General features: G+C 43.6%; 1 protein-coding gene and 1 non-coding gene across 2 annotated transcripts in view; both read left to right on the top strand.

Annotated features, from left to right (window-relative positions):
* The window catches only part of extl3 (exostosin-like glycosyltransferase 3), a 51577-nt gene that overhangs the window by 2298 nt on the left and 32654 nt on the right, over positions 1-16625 (top strand). The gene's annotated exons all lie outside the window — the stretch shown is intronic.
* On the top strand, positions 7762-7928 carry LOC119263355. The gene has a single exon (XR_005130269.1). It is a non-coding gene; the product is annotated as a U1 spliceosomal RNA (small nuclear RNA).

Here is a 16625-nt window from a genome sequence, read left to right as displayed (position 1 = left end):
TTAGCAGCACAGCAGACGAAGGCTTGGAACACCATTTGTCTGGAAAAAGGAGGGATGACATTGTGCAAATACGGACTGAGAAAAGCGCAGCTGTGGGTGAGCGTGTATGAGATGAATGGTGGTCTTGTGGTGCGTGGGCTCAGCAGTGGTGACGTGTATGGTGAATCGAGGCTTGAACTTTGGTTTGAATATTCAAAACTGCTTAGGGCACTTTTACTTTATAGTAAAATAGTATATAATGTAATATAATTACTATTATATTTATATATATATATATATATATATATATATATATATATATATATTTTTTTTTTTTTTTTTTTTTTTTTTTTCTAATCAGCAACATAATTAAAAAAAGTGGAGACAGGCATGTTTACTACTGTGTTGCCTCACCACTTCGTTTAGAAACTGAGGAGATGAACTGCTGTAGTTTTAAAAGTAAAGTCTTTTCCATCCTTGTTTGATGTAGGATTCCAGCTGCTCAACAGACCAGGGTCGTATTTTTCTTTCCGTAGCGTGCCAGATGTTTTCAGTGGTGACAGGTCTGGACTGCAGGCAGGTCACTTTAACACCTGGACTCTTTTGCTACAAAGCCATGCTGTTGTAATACTTGCAAAATGTGGTTTGACATCGTCTTGCTGAAATAATCAAGGTCTTCCCTGAAAAAGACGTCGTCTGTCTGACAGCATTCGCAGATGTGAAAGTCACCCGTGTCATGTGCCCTAACGCACCTCTGTACCATCATGAATTCTGGCTTTTAAACTGTCCACGGATGCCAAGCTGTGTGGTCTTTAGCTCAGAGGACGCAGTGTCCATGATTTCCAAAAAGAACTTGGTGCATCAGACCACAGGACACTTTTCCGCTTCTCCTCAGTCCATTTTAAATGAGCTCTGGCCCAGAGAAGGCAGCAGTGTTTTTGGGTCCTCTTTATATAAGGTTTCCTCTTTGCATGGTTGGGTTTTAAGTTGCGTTTGTGCGTGTAGCTGAATTGTGAAGTGTTTCTGATTTCCACCGCAGTATCATGTCAGGTTTTATGCAGTGCTGCCTGAGGGCCTGAAGATCACAGCCAGCTAATATTGGTTTGGCCTTGTTCTTCGCGGACAGAGATTTCTCGGGATTCTCTGAATCCTTTAATGATATTATGTACCGTAGATGGTGATGATGATGATGATGATCTCCAAGTTCTTTTGTATTTTGCATTGAGAAACGTTATTTGTGAGTTGGTGCATCATTTGCACAGCCTCTCACCGAGTGTTGACCCCCCTCATCTTTATTTTGAGACCCTCAGCCTCTCCGACATGCTCTTGTTATACCCAGTCATGTCACTGATGTGTTGCCAATTAACCACCAGGTGATTTTTTTTTTTTTTTGCATTACACAACTTGGACACATTTTTGAAATGTGTTGTTGGCATCAAATTAAAAATGGTCATATGTTTCAAAACGCACGTTTCTCCGTTTCAACATCTGACATGTCGTCTTTGTACTTTTTAAAAAAATACAAACAGGGTTTGTACAGCGTCCCAACTTCTTTGGAATAGGGTTGTTTGTGTAAGAGAGATACAGAGAGAGAGAATCATTTTTTACTTTATTTTTTTTATAATGGGCTGGGATACCATGGCAGTGCCCTAGCAACACCTTAGCAACCACCTGAGGGACCATAGCAACAGCCTAGCAACACCTTAGCAACCGCCTGGGATACCATGACGGTGCCCTTGCAACACCTTAGCCACCACCTGGGATTCCATAGCAATGGCCTTGCAACCTCTTAGCAACCACTTAATATTTCATAGCAACTTTTTTTATTAAGCCAGCTTAATATTTCTTAATCTTACTCACATATGATGCCAAATGCTAATATCAAGCCTAGAATGCTCTGTAAATCAATATATAACATATTATGTTGTGTATTTGCATTGCCAGTGCTAATGCTTAACATCTGTAGTGCCAGTACACAATGCTTCAGCGCAGTTATTTTCATTGCCAGTACAAAAATATAGTGCCTAAATTTAATAAGACTAAATTATGTAGTGACAGTGGCTAATATGGTGCATATTAGACTGTATTATTGTTGAGACTGCTTTATACTAAAGTATGTATTTGCACTGTTTATTTTGTATTGTCAATGCAAAAATATAGAGCTTAATGTTTAGATCATAGTGCTATATACAGTGTTAATGCCAATAAATACAATAAAATACTTGTTATATTGGGATATATATATATATATATATGTGTGTGTGTGTGTGTGTGTGTGTGTGTGTGTGTGTGTATATATGTGTGTGTGTGTATATATATATATATATATATATATATATATATATATATATATATATATATATATATATATATGTATATATATATATGTTTTGAGGATTAGCATTGTCAGTTTTAATATGTAAGTATTAATATGTACGTATATGTGAATATTTAGACTGGCATTGTCAGTTATTTTACTGTACATTACCATAATCAATGTGAAAATACAATACTTAGTAAGTAGACTGTAGTGCTTTAATGTAGACAACAGTGCTGTAGTATTGTGTTATAGACTCATTTCCTAGTACAATCCAATTTACCAGTGTCAGTGCTTAATGTTAAAATAACAGCTGTAGTGCTTCGTGCTTATGTGTAGACAGGCAGGCTCAATTTGCCACAACTCTTAGGAGCAGCTCACAAGCTCACTGTTTCCCCATTGTTAACGCTCATATGCAGGCGAGGCCTGTGTGCTACACCTGTTGTTGAGGGGTTTGAGGCAGCAGCGTCGGAGGAAATTCTTGGCACAGTTCTGTCAGGCTGGGATTTTAATAGTCGCACAGACGTCCCTTATATCTGAGATGATATAACAAGACACATTCAGTCCATAACTCTGGAACATAGCTAGAACTTAAGTGGCCAGGAAAGACCTTGAGATTTTAATGGGGTGGCACACTGCAAGAAAATAAATAAAATTGAAATAACCTTGCTGTTGGTTATTAAAGTGGTGTAAAAAAGCAGGGATACCTTCAGTCACGACGAAAAAGCTCTATCAGATTTGCTAAGGAGGATTTTAGTAAATGGAAAGTAGTCGTTAGGGCTCCAAACACCATCCCATCGATAAAAATAACACATGGGTACAGTGTTTTTTTGGCGATGTTTACTTATGTGCATAAATTTTATATTTGATGTCTGTTGAATGTGTCGAATTGGCAGCACGGTGGCGTGGTGGGTAGCGCTGTGGTCTCACAGCGAGGAGGGCCTGGGTTCGATTCCCCGGCCGGGCGACCGGGGTCCTCTCTGTGTGGAGTTTGCATGTTCTCCCCGTGTCTGCGTGGGTTTCCTCCGGGTTCTCCGGTTTCCTCCAACAGTCCACAGACATGCAGTCAGGCTGATTGGACTTGCTAAACTGCCCCTGTGTGTGAGTGACTGTCTGTGTCTGTCTGTCTGCCCTGCGATGGACTGGCGACCTGTCCAGGGTGTATCCTGCCTTCCGCCCAATGACCGCTGGGATAGGCTCCAGCACCCCCCACGACCCTGATGGAGAAGCGGCTTAGAAAACGGATGGATGGATGTGTTCATAAAATCCTGACTGTGCCCGTCGCCCAAATATAGCCAAGTTTAGTCCAAAAACTGTGTTTACTTTAAAGTAGCGTTTTTCAGTTCTGCCGCTCACATTATGCTAATTTTCATTAGCCTGTCAATGGGTATTCCTGTGTAAAATTAGCATCAAGCTAACAATTCTGTCTGTTCATGTTTTCCGGATGCTCTTGTATATTTCATATTTAAAGCTTGCAACAGAGCTTTAAATAGCATTTTTTACTCTGTTGAAGTTTTACAGTTTATCTGAAATTGTTTTATATATATATAAAAGCAATTTAGTTGCCGTCAGAAGAAAACCGAAAACCTTTTATCTCAATTTTTGGCATTTTCAGTTTTTGACAAAGTTTGAAAGTACCTGTTACTCTTTACATTGTTTGTAAATTTTATGATGAATGGCCTAAAAGAAATGACCCAAAATGACACGGGAAAAATTCTGGTTCCATTGACTTTCATTGAAAGTGAAGTATGTTTTTTCCTTCTCCTGTAAAGTTACTATTTTGGAGATACAAGGTTTTCTTCTGACAGCAGCGATACATATAAACATATTTGTCGTGTATAAATACACTTGTCTGTGTGTGTTTAGGCCTGAGTGTTCTCAAATCAATTGTAAAACAATATCTCAGACATGAGGTAGTGTTTTCATCTATAATTTTCCATGCGGGAGGTTTTAGCGGTGGGCGCCTGGTTCCCATCACCACCACCGTGAACAATTCTGACTCCGTAAGTTTCTCTAGAACGGCGCGTTTCACACCAAACCACTCTGAATGGCTTTATGTATATTTTGCCCATTTAATGATACAGACGTTTTGCAAAATTGATGAGCTTCCCTTTAATAAACCAAAGTCTCTCCTCTGACTGTGCTTGAGGAGATTTTGGACTTGGTGGAAACTGCATTTCTGGTCTTCGTTCCTGCTGTTCTGTGTTCTTGCGCCCCTCCAGCTGCATCCCTCATTTCACAGGGCAGGATTGTTGTTCCTCCACAGTATTTGAATGCACGTTTCCCCTTGGGGGAAGCAAATCATGCCTCTGTCCCACAATCCGGCAGCACTGAGCTGCACGGGCATGCAGTGGGCTGGCGGGCGAATTAGCTGGGTCAGGAATTGACTGGCTTGGCCATGGCTGAGAGAGGGCCGTTAGGAGCCAGCCTGGATTTGGGCTGCTGTACGGAGATAACACATGGTGGATTTGACTCCTTTAGATGGCGGCTTTGGTCGAGCGTGTGAATGCCGTCGCATTCCACAGCGCTCGTACTGATCCAGAGTTTGCCCGCTCCTGCCAACTGTGGGACGGAAAGTTCACCGATGATGAGGACGAGCTAGGTGGAGTGGTGGACGGTGGTGAAATGGATCATGGTTGAGTTTATCAAAAGGCTAAAATCAGAGCTCAGTAATATCCCAGTATATTTTTTAATGTTGTGTATTATATCTCTGGATCACAGTCCTGCGCATGCGTATTAATGCCACTGGCAGACTCTACAGAGAGTATAACTGATTCAATAACCAGCTTACTTCACAGGGCAAAGGACGTGTCTGGGGCTGGGCTATATGACAGTATTAAGATTAACGGGGAAATTTCACCTCCGCATTATAACCCATCCGTGAAGTGAAACACCACATACACACTCGTGAATACACACACACTAGGGGGCAGTGAGCACACTTGCCCGGAGTGGTGGGCAGCCCAATCCGCAGCGCCAGGCGAGCAGTTGGGGGTTAGGTGTCTTGCTCAAGGACACCTCAGTCATGTGCTGTCGGCTCCGGGGATCGAACCGGCGACCTTCCGGTCACGAGGCTGGTTCCCTAACCTCCAGCCCACGACTGCCCAAATTAATCGTTATCATGATGAATTCTGTCACAGTGGGCCTGGGTTGGGTGGGCCTGGGTTGGGTGGGCCTGGGTTGGGCCTGGACTGTGTTGGGCTGGTTGGTATCTCCACCCTAACTATATCTCACAATCTGAACTCGGTTCTGTCGAGTGGACTGCAGGACCAAAGCCACGACCTTTACCTTTTTTCCTGCGGTCCACGCGACACAGCCAAGTTGAGATTGTGACAAAAACAGTTTAAACACACCCAGTGCAGCAGTTTGCTTGCAGCTCCTTTGTCCGAAGTTACGACGGAGAGTTTATTCTCATCTAGGTGCTGTTCTTGTAGTGCATCACCAAGAGCGTCAGCAGTTTGAGCCGCTGTGTGACTTTTGGGGAGAAAACAGTAGTTTCAGCACATTTAGATCGTAATTTTCAGTGGAGCCTGATGGAGCTGACAGTCCAGGACGTGTTTGGTGTCATGTTCAGTGACGACTACATATTTGTTATCGAGGACTGGCTGTCTACCTTTGACAGCAGCATTGTGTACATCATGATGAACTTTGCTGTACGAGTCTGGAATGGACCTTTTAGAGAAGTGTTTTCTTCCAGGCAACTCAAGCTGGCAAGCAAGCGTCAGGATCACATGTTTAAAAGGCGATTTTTCCATGTGGCATGTCACCATGGTTGTGTTCGAAATAGCACACTGTGTACATCAGTTTATACTGAATGCTGCGTGCTGCTCTTTATACTAGTGTAGTGTATAGGGGGCTGAGCCAGTCAGACCCAGCTCAAAACCCACCCCATTTACCTCAGCCCTCCAATCAGCAACCTCTGCTATACCACTGTGATACTGCTGGTATACCACTGGTACACCTCTGCTATACCACTGCTATACCACTGCTATACCACTGCGATACTGCTGGTACACCACTGGTACACCTCTGCTATACCTCTGCTATACCACTGTGATACTGCTGGTACACCACTGGTACACCTCTGCTATACCACTGCTATACCACTGTGATACTGCTGGTATACCACTGGTACACCTCTGCTATACCACTGCTATACCACTGCGATACTGCTGGTACACCACTGGTACACCTCTGCTATACCTCTGCTATACCACTGTGATACTGCTGGTACACCACTGGTACACCTCTGCTATACCAGCAGTATCGCAGTGGTATAGCAGGGGTATAGCAGAGGTGTACCAGTGGTATACCAGCAGTATCGCACTGCCACTGGTACACCTCTGCTATACCACTGCTACGCCACTGCGATGCCACTATGATACCACTGCTATACTATTACATACTGCTTTTCAGCATATATGTTTATATTTTGTCTGAGAGATGTACCTGTGTGACTTCTAATACACCCCAGACGATGACGGAGGGCAGGATGGTGCTTTCTGTCCATCTCCAAAGCCACAAATAAACTAGAAAAATGTCATCTTTGCTTTGGCCTGTGCGGTAAATCTGTGTGGTTTCCAGACACGCCTGTTTTCCTCCATTGATGAGTTATTTCCTTTTCATTACACTTGTAGTTGGTAAGATGGGCTAGTTTCAGTAGTAAGCTCTGTGACTCCAGTGTTGTCCGGCTCAGTTATTGTTTAATCCACGTCGTCTGTGTCGTCTGTGTGCAGCAGCAGAGCAAATTTCTTTAGTTTTGTTGTTGCTAATGTGTTGAAATGCTGAATATTGGGATATTAAAGATATTCAATCATTGGTTGGATATTTAATCATCCTTCTGAAATGACTGCATTGCATTTTAGGATGTAGTATATGATGAAGATAGCAGTGGCTGCCTATTGGAACATGTGGCAGGAGTAGCCAATCGTCCAGGTGTCTTTGGCGTTCTGGAGAAGTTCATATTGGTCATCTACTGCATAGAACCTACTACTTTTGGGCTCAGTCAGTACACGAGCAGTATGTAGCCTGTTTCTGCAACAGCCGGTTTCTTCAGCGAGAAACTCTGTTGTTGCTGATGTGTCTTCCGCCATGCAGTTGAAGGGTGCGTCGTTTTTAGATGAGAATGTTTCCATCTTTGGCTGTGACTATTCAGGCTAGATGTTCAGACTGGTTTATAAAGGTTTGGCTCTTCTTGTTCATTTAGAACAAACCTAAAATGCTGCCAAACGTTTTTCTCTCTAAACTTGTGGCTGGCACTGTCCGTTTTGTTTTCCCCCACAGTTCCTTTCGACGTGTGACACCAACAAACTGTGGTCTTCCCCACCACCAATCACTGAAAATAAAATTTGATAAACAAGATCATTAAAATATTTAAAATTAGCAAAAGCCGTTTAGATCGCTTATCATTTAATCATTGAAATGAAGCACGTTTTGGGCTGAATATTCAACATTTTGAGATAGTAATACTTACCTGACAGGAGCGATACCACGATCACGAAGGTGGGTCACCCAGGGCGAGCCTCTGCCGTTGCACTTGGGTGGTGCTGACCCTTGAGAATTCCCCAAATGCGGGAATCGCGACTGCATAATTTCTGGGAGTGGGGGACTGCGTTCGCGCTAAAAATTTTCGGGGCAGTCGTGGGCTGGAGGTTAGGGAACTGGCCCTGTGACTGGAAGGTTGCCGGTTCGATCCCCAGCACATGACTGAGGCGTCCTTGAGCAAGACACCTAACCCCCAACTGCTCCCCGGGCGCCGTGGATAGGGCTGCCCACCGCTCCGGGCAAGTGTGCTCACTGCCCCCTAGTGTGTGTGTATTCACTAGTGTCTATATGGTGTTTCAAAGTATCACTTAGCTTAACTTAATACGTCTCCCACACACTGGTGCTGTAACCATAAACAAGAAGACGTTTTAGTGTTGAGTCCTTAATGTAGCCTGAGATACAAAAAAGGAGAAGATCAGTTCTGTTTCCAGTTTGTCTTTAAATGCCGCACTTCCTTCCCTGCAGTCTCAGCTCGTCTGACTAATATATTTACTCATCGCTTCTCTCTGACCTGCAGAACTGGAAGCTGGTGAATTGTAGCTTCCTCTGACCCTCTCTGACCCCTGCCGCTTACCTGAACCCCCCTCCAACCCCTCCAGCGTCCTCTCGGGCAGTCCAGGCTCATCCTTTCCTCGCCCACAGCCAAAGTCTGTGCTCTTGTTTCAACACGTTAGCTGTACTGATCTTGTCGTTTGTAGTCGCTCTGAAATGAAAAAGTTCTGCAGTGGAGCGTAGCTGGTTAAAGGGAAAGTTCAGACAGACTGCTGGGTGTCGTGCTCACAGACAGCGCTTGCTTTCTCCCGGTGTAGGCCGTGTTATTATTGTTGATATCTAGGTTGTGGTTGCTACATAGCTGGTGCATGACTCTGGGACTGAAACTGAATGACTGCAGTCGTCGAGCCAGAAGAAAGCAGCCTGGGCATTTGCTTTTATTACCACTCAAAAATACGATTCTGATATTGAGTGTTATATTAAACATCTATCAAACTCTGATTAAAAAACTCTTGGTGATCATGAGAGGAGAACTGTCCGGCTGGGGCCTACGCTTTGATAAGCACCCACCAACACTCCCTGCCTGTGGTCCAACACCACAGAAGCAGAGCCAAGCACCACAGAGCGAGTGGAGAAATGAGTGAACCGGGTGGTGTTGTAGACCCCACTGTGTCCCCACGCTCACAGTTGTTATGTAGCCTTTACCCAGTGTTCACACTGGCAGCGACGCAACAAGACAAGGCGGCCGGAGGTCATTCGTTTTAAATGGGAGCTGCCGATTTCTGGCAGCGAGGCAGCGTGAACGCTGGCGATGTGACAAAGTTGAGCAGGGTATAACTTTCTGTTTATGAGGAGTGAAGCGATGTGGCAGTTACCAGGAGGGATAAGCCCTTTTCACATGTCCAGTAGACATCGCAGGGTATCACTAAACAATTACAATAATAACGACGATGAATTGAGCGTGTACGGCTCACTCAAGTGAAGTAAAATAAAAAGCAGACTTATCTCAGTTTCCGTAGTTTGTCAGCTACCAGTGGTGGACAGTAACTAAGTAAATGTAATTAGTTTCTGTACTTAAGTAGTTTTTTTTCTGTATCTGTACTTTACTGAAGTTTTTCCATTCTGGGCGACTTTTTCCTTTCACTCCACTACATTTCAGAGTCTAATATCCGACTTTTTCCTCCTACATTTTGAGAAATCTGTCGTTCCTTTTGGTTTCTGTGTGTATAAAAACGTAACATGTCAAAACGAAAGAAGCACAAAGCCAGAGCACCAATGATGAACTAACCTAACTTTGTGTAAATAGAGCACAATATAGAAATATGTTTCTTTTTTTTCTGAATTCATACAAACACTTTCATTTTATAGTAAATTAGTTTGGGCTGGTTTATGTTTATGAACAGATCAACACAGTAAAGGAAACTTATTTGTGATTCTGAGTTTAAAGCCAGTTTTTATTCAACTTGTAACTAATTTACAAAGTAATCTTAAACTGAAACTTTGCTTGTGTGTAAAAAGTGATTTCAGAGCCACTCGGTTCTCCCTGATGGAAACTGTTTACCTTCAGTGTTTTGTGCTTCTGATCATTTTAATAGACGTCAGCATCACTAATTAATGACGTTCTATTAAAAGACTGGTTTACCAAGAGAGACGCTGGAGGACTTTCACCTGAAATGAGTTCATGAAGCCAGTCTGGTTATAAAAATGATAACAGGACATCAGAGCCAGAATTACTCTTTTAGTACTTTTACTTTATACTTAAGTACATTTGAAGATAAATACTTTAGTACTTTTACTCAGGTTGAGGTCTAGAGTAAGGACTTCTACTTTACTGGAGTAATATTTTACCTTGGGTGCCTCTACTTTAACTCAAGTACATGATTTGTGTACCTCATCCACTTCTGTCTGCATCACAGTTAATAAACCAGTGGCTTTCACCCGGGGTGGGTTTGCTTTTAGCTTGGGGGGGGGGGTAGCTTTGACTTGAGGGGGGTTAACATTTCAGGTTTCTCTGACTTGAGCACAGGGAAACTGTTTTATCATCATTGTTTTGATTGGTAACGATACAGCTTCCATATGTGTGACCCAAGATTAGAAGTGGCAAGTTTACATCTAAAGCAGCTTTTGTAGCTATGCATTAGAAAGTGATTCACAGGACCTGCTTTGTGCCTTTTTAGATTATTTTTCCACAAAAGCAAGATTAAGCTGCAGTTTTATGTTCCCTGGGGCTTTAAGTCGCTTACACACACACACTTTTACCCAGGAGTTTTAACAGAATTAAACAGGAACAGGTAAAGTGGGGATGAAATCCTGCTAAAGTTGACGTGGCCAAAATGACCCAGCAAAATTACTGGGTGGGATCTTATGCGAACAGAAACCGATATATTTTTGGGAAATGCAGCGACGTCTGGAGCTAAACATTTCTGTTTGTTTTTGCAGTTAGCTTTGTGAGGAGTGCTCCTCACGCATGATTATGGAAACAAACTGCGTTCGTTTTCACACATGTTGTCAGTTCTGATGAGATCACAGGGGTGTTCGTTTTCTTGTGTATGATTCAGAAACGAAGGAGCAGTTGGTCGTTCCTGCTCAGAACGTCAGATCCTGTTTACCGGGCATTTTATGGCCTATATGAACACGCGTCATGGTAAAACAGCGTTTAAAGGCTGCGTATGTCAGTTCAGTTGAATTGACCTTTATCCTTGTAAATATACAGAGATACAGCATAGCGAAACACATTCGCGCTGCTTCTCTGGTGCATAAACACTAAGACGGAGACATGAGTGCACATGCACTAGTGATATGTACTGCACCAGACAGTATGGATACACAAGGAGTACCAAAACAATAAATAAGCAGTAAAGAATAAACTAGAGGAACAGGTATTTGCGCAGGGGTACTTGCTGTTGTTTGACCAGTGTTATGAATGTTTGTTCAAGCCAGAAGTCAGTCGGCAGTAACATGGAGAGAGTTCAGAATAAGTAAGTGATACTTTTTTAATCCCACCTCCGCATTTAACCCATCCATGAAGTGAAACACCACATACACACTAGTGAATACACACACACACTAGGGGGCAGTGAGCACACTTTCCCAGAGCGGTGGGCAGCCCTATCCACGGCGCCCGGGGAGCAATTGGGGGTTAGGTGTCTTGCTCAAGGACACCTCAGTCATGGACTGTCGGCACTGGGGATCGAACCGGCAACCTTCCGGTCACAGGGCCAGTTCCTTAACCTCCTAACCTTAGCGTGCAGTGACCATATAGTTGGAGTAGTGTTATATTCATGATCTGATGGGTGTGACCAGGTTAACAGCTCAAGGGTCCAGCTGTTTTTGAACCTGCCGGCTCTGGCTTGAACGTCCTGCTATCTCTCCCCAGATGGCAGCACGTGGAACCAGAAGTGGCTGAGGTGAGTGGGGTCTGAGGTGATGCTGCTGGCTTAATTGCTGGCTCTGTGGGTGGGAGGACAGTTGCAGTGATGTCCTGGGTAGTTTGCCCCACCCTTTTGCAGGGCCTCTGTTCCGCAGCAGTAAAACTGGTCAGAATTCTCTCCAGTGTGGACCTGTAGAAGTTGCAGAAGAGCCGATGTGGCATGTTGGCCCTCCTCTACCTCCTGGGGTGTTATTGGGCCTTTTGGACGAGGTGAGACGTGTCGTATGACCAGGTGAGACCCTTGGCTGTATGAACTTTGAGGAGTTTACAGCAGTAGTTCACTCGATGCTCACAGGTCTGTTCCTCTACCTGAAATTAAGTCATCTCTTTGGTTGTGTTTACATTTAGGCAGCGATTGTTGTCAATGAGCCAGTCAGTTACGAATAAAGGTGGACTGTGGTGCAATAGTTGACGACGGTTTTCTCGATACCCTGTGTGCATCACAATACTTAGTTCTCATAGGCTGTACTGCACTAAATCCATTTAAGCAGGACTAACTGTGCTTGCTTTGCCATTAAACCTTACTGACCATGCCCACAGTGTGCCCAGAGAAGCAGGTGTCATTTATCACTGTAATAATATCAGCGTTTGGCCCACCTTTAGTTACAGTCACGATAGCTGGCACAGGACTAGAACTAGGGTAAGCATGTAGGTGTGTGTTTGATGTTTCCTGAAGTTTTCTAGGACTGTGAAATGTGTTTCTGATGGTCACCAGCGTTATTTTCGGCCTCTGTGCTGACATCACTTGGAAAGCCGCTAGGCCTGTGGCTGTGGAGCACGAATTCAACCATGTCTCGTCACTTCTCAAGTCCCGTTTGACCAGTTTCACTGAAAACTGCCCACGCAGGTGTGGAGTGGTCGTTCAGCTGAGCTAAGGTGGTTCTTTAAACGAAAAACAGGTCTATAAAGAACCACGGACACTTGAACCACTTAGGTGATTAGTGTATGGAAGCGTGAATGTGGTGTAGATGTTATTGTGTAGAACCCTTTTCAAAAGGGTTCTATACGGTATCACCTAAGGTAAAGCTTGTAACAACAGAAGAACCCTTTTGGGTGCTATATAGAACCATTTTCGTAAAGGTTCTATATAGAACTGTCTACAGCACAGTCTCGCTCAATCTGGAAACCCTTAAACAGTGCAATAAAAACATTTATCATGTAAATGGTTTTATATAGAACCGTTTTCTTTGCTAAAGAGATCGCGAATACAAGCGGCCGAATTGAGTTTCCTCCACAGGGTGTCTGGACTCTCCCTTAGAGATAGGGTGAGAAGTTCGGTCATCCGGGGGGGACTCGGAGTAGAGCCGCTGCTTCTCCACGTCGAGAGGATGATTCGATGATAAAACCAAGTGTTTTGCTTGTTCTGGGCTAAAATTTGAGTTGGAGGAGCTACATTTTAAGGTAGCACTGAATTTAAGGTAGAACTGCATTTAAAGAAGCACCTAACACCGCATCACCAGCCACCCTGGACGCGGTTGCAACAGCCTGGCAACATTTTAGCAACACTTTTACAACCATTAGCAGTCTTCAAACATTTTAATGCAATTAGTGTAACATAGTTTGACATTTCTTAAATAATGGCTGAGAAATCGTGTGCGGTCACTTATTTGATGACCAGTATTATTTTTGATCGCAGTATATGAGGCTAGTGGATGCCACCCAACCCCATAGGACCTCTTCTGAGGAACAATAAGTAGTTTCAAATCACCTCTGCTGACTTATAGGAGCTGCAGTAGCAGAGATGTGGCTCCTGTAAGTGATTCTTGGCGCCCAAAACAGCATATTTTCCAGATATTAGCAGCTCTGCCTGCCAACAGTGGATCCTCTGTGGAAAAACAATTGAATGAATTGCGTAAAGATGACTAGACGAAACCATCTCCTGTTCCGAGCCGATAAACTGAAAGCACAACTTGTTTGATTTGCCAGATCCTCTTTTTCTCTCGTGCCTTACTGACAGAAGAAGTGTGCAGGATTGTTTTCTGAATGTGGCCACAGCGCAGGGGCAGAGTTTCAGAGCTCAGACGTGTTCTGGAGAAGCAATGTTCCTTCACGAGCGCACAGGTAATTAACATAAATCCAATAAGACTCGTCTTTGATGAGGATTTAGGCCCTGGTGCATCAGGCTGGGTACACAAATGCAGGATTTTTGTTATATTGTAAAGCATATCATGATATTCTGTGGGCTGGACTAATGAAAATGGTCACTAATACCAACTTCAGATTTGCGCGGTTTTCCACTCACCCCAGATGAAGTTAGTCCACCAAGATGTTTTGTGTCCAAATTGTGTTTCTTTAGTTCAGCACTGGAGCTTTGAGACTAAGGTCACACTTGAGGTCAAAAGTCACTCATATCTGTTCTCTCAGATCTTCTCTCAGACCTATGCTCCTGCTGGTAACATCCCATATAAATAAAACTAACACGTGGCCACGACTTAGTAAGGTGTGGGAAGGAGATCCGCATGCATGGCCACAACTTAGTAAGTGAAGTGATACTTTATTAATCCCACAAACCGGTAAATTCCACCTCCGCATTTAACCCATGCGTGACGTGAAGCACCACATACACACTAGTGAATACACACACACACACACACACACACACACACACACACACACTAGGGGGCAGTGAGCACACTTGCCCGGAGCGGTGGGCAGCCCTATCCACGGCGCCCGGGGAGGAGTTGGGGGTTAGGTGTCTTGCTCAAGGACACCTCAGTCATGGACTGTCAGCGCTGGGGATCAAACCGGCAACCTTCTGGTCCCTAACCTCCAGCCCACGACTGCCCTAAGGTACGGGAATCAGATAATTAAGCCTTGACCACAGCTTAATAAGGCATGATTTCGTTCCCACACCTTACTAAGTCATGGCCGCGACTTCATTGTTTCATTCGCAGGCCTTACTAAGTCATGGCCACGCATTAGGATCTCATTCCCACGTGTTAATACAGTGTGGCCATGTGTTACTGTTACGTTTCCAAACAAACCGCATCCAGGTCTTCGTTAAAGTGGTGTAGTTTTAATATGTAATGTTGATGATGGTATAATATGATAAATCTGATAGGTTGGAACTGCTTTGCCGTGCATGTATGAAGTGAAGGTTCTTCAACGATTCTTTAGTAAAGAAAATGGCTCTGAATAGAACCACAAACACATAACAAACCCTTTCCATGATTAAAGGGTTCTCCGCATTGTGAATGGGTTCTTTGGATTGATGGAGAATTTGATGTTAATTGTTTCTTTATGCAATCTTTTTGAAAATGGTCCAATACAGCACCAAAAAAAGGGCTCTTCTACTGCCACAGTGTCAAGCTTGTAATAAGAGAAGAACCCCTTTTGGTGCTATACAGAACCCTTTTTAAAACGGGCCTTCATAGAACCATCTACAGCACATTCTCAGTCAATCTGAGAATCAGTCAATTTTCAGTCAAAGAACACTTTCACAGTGCAAAGAACCCCTTAATCATGCAAAGTGTTCTTGGAGTGCTCTTGGTTCTGAATTGAACCTTTTTCTTTACTAAAGAACCCTTGAAGAACCATCGATTAGAATTGTGTACCCTTCCACCACGAGTGGATTTTAAAAATAAGCCTCAGGCCAAAACTTTTGCACAGCAGTGTCTCAGACATCGGGCAGCTTATTCATCATTATTTCATGTAATAACTTTCTGCGAGGGAGCTTTCAGAAGCATTAAACTCTTCAGACGTCTGGTTCCTGTCACTGTGAGTGTGAAGAGGTCTGACGCGGCAAGTTTCTCTAGAACAGAGCATTTCGTATCTGACTACACCGAGTGACTTTGTTTACCTCTTAACCATTTAATTATGCAAAAATGAAGAAAAGTCGGTGGACTTCCAATTGAAGCCCAAACTAATTGCTGTATCTCAGAGCTGGAGAACAGACGACAGCCACAGACGCCTTCATTGTTATTGACACGGCGATCTCGGCTCTGTAATAAAAGGAGCTGAAAGAGTTTTTCTCTCGCTCTCTAATTCTGCTCCAAACATGCTCTTTACACACGCTGTCCTCAGCATCTCACTACAGCCTTTACAACAGGAGACGCCTTCCAGTAATTAGTGTGCGTTCCAAACAGACTCCTGAGGTTTCTCATCATAGAACCACAATCCTAGAATATCAGCCCTCCGCCTGTTTACCCCGTTCCAACGAATCACGCTCAAAACTGCTGGCAGGGAATGAAATAGAGCTCTACCAGTGCTGTAGTATGTGGGCCCTTTAATTCACTCTCTAATATTAAATTAAAGAGCTTATATCATGGACCACCTGACTTTGCTTGTTTGATCTAGTATGTAAACATTGAGTCTCAAAATGTACCATACACTCCTCAGTCTCCCCAATTTGGAAGCTCATTGTTTTTGTAATATTACAAGTCGGCTCATTTGTATCATTTTACGTTTATGGCATTTTGGCTGAGGCTCTTATCCAGAGCGACTTACAATTTGATCGTTTTACACAGGTAGGCCATGGCGGTTTTGGGAGTCTTGCCCAAGGACTCTTATTGGTATAGTGTAGGGTGTTTGCCCAGGTGGGGATGGAACCCCAGTCTACAGTGTGGAAGGCAGAGGTGTTAACCACTACATTACACCAACCACTCATCCGATCATCCAATACCCTGGTATCATCCAATGAAGTTATAAGGAGTGTTTCAGCCCAGGCTGCTTTTTGGATGAGGTATAATACAAGACAGCCAATCAGATTAGAGCTCATTTACACACCTTAATCTTAAAGGCACAGCCTGTTTTATTCCAAGGCATATAGAGAGTTCACATACAAATGAGTGACTATTTTTTCCTTTTAAGAGGAAAACTTGGTGGTGTGAGGAGAAACATTAAGGCTTTGGGACCTTCAGTAAC

This window comes from Pygocentrus nattereri, chromosome 4 (genome assembly GCF_015220715.1).
Source record: "Pygocentrus nattereri isolate fPygNat1 chromosome 4, fPygNat1.pri, whole genome shotgun sequence".
Taxonomy (NCBI): Eukaryota; Metazoa; Chordata; class Actinopteri; order Characiformes; family Serrasalmidae; genus Pygocentrus; species Pygocentrus nattereri.
This window is presented reverse-complemented; position numbering and strand designations above follow the sequence as displayed.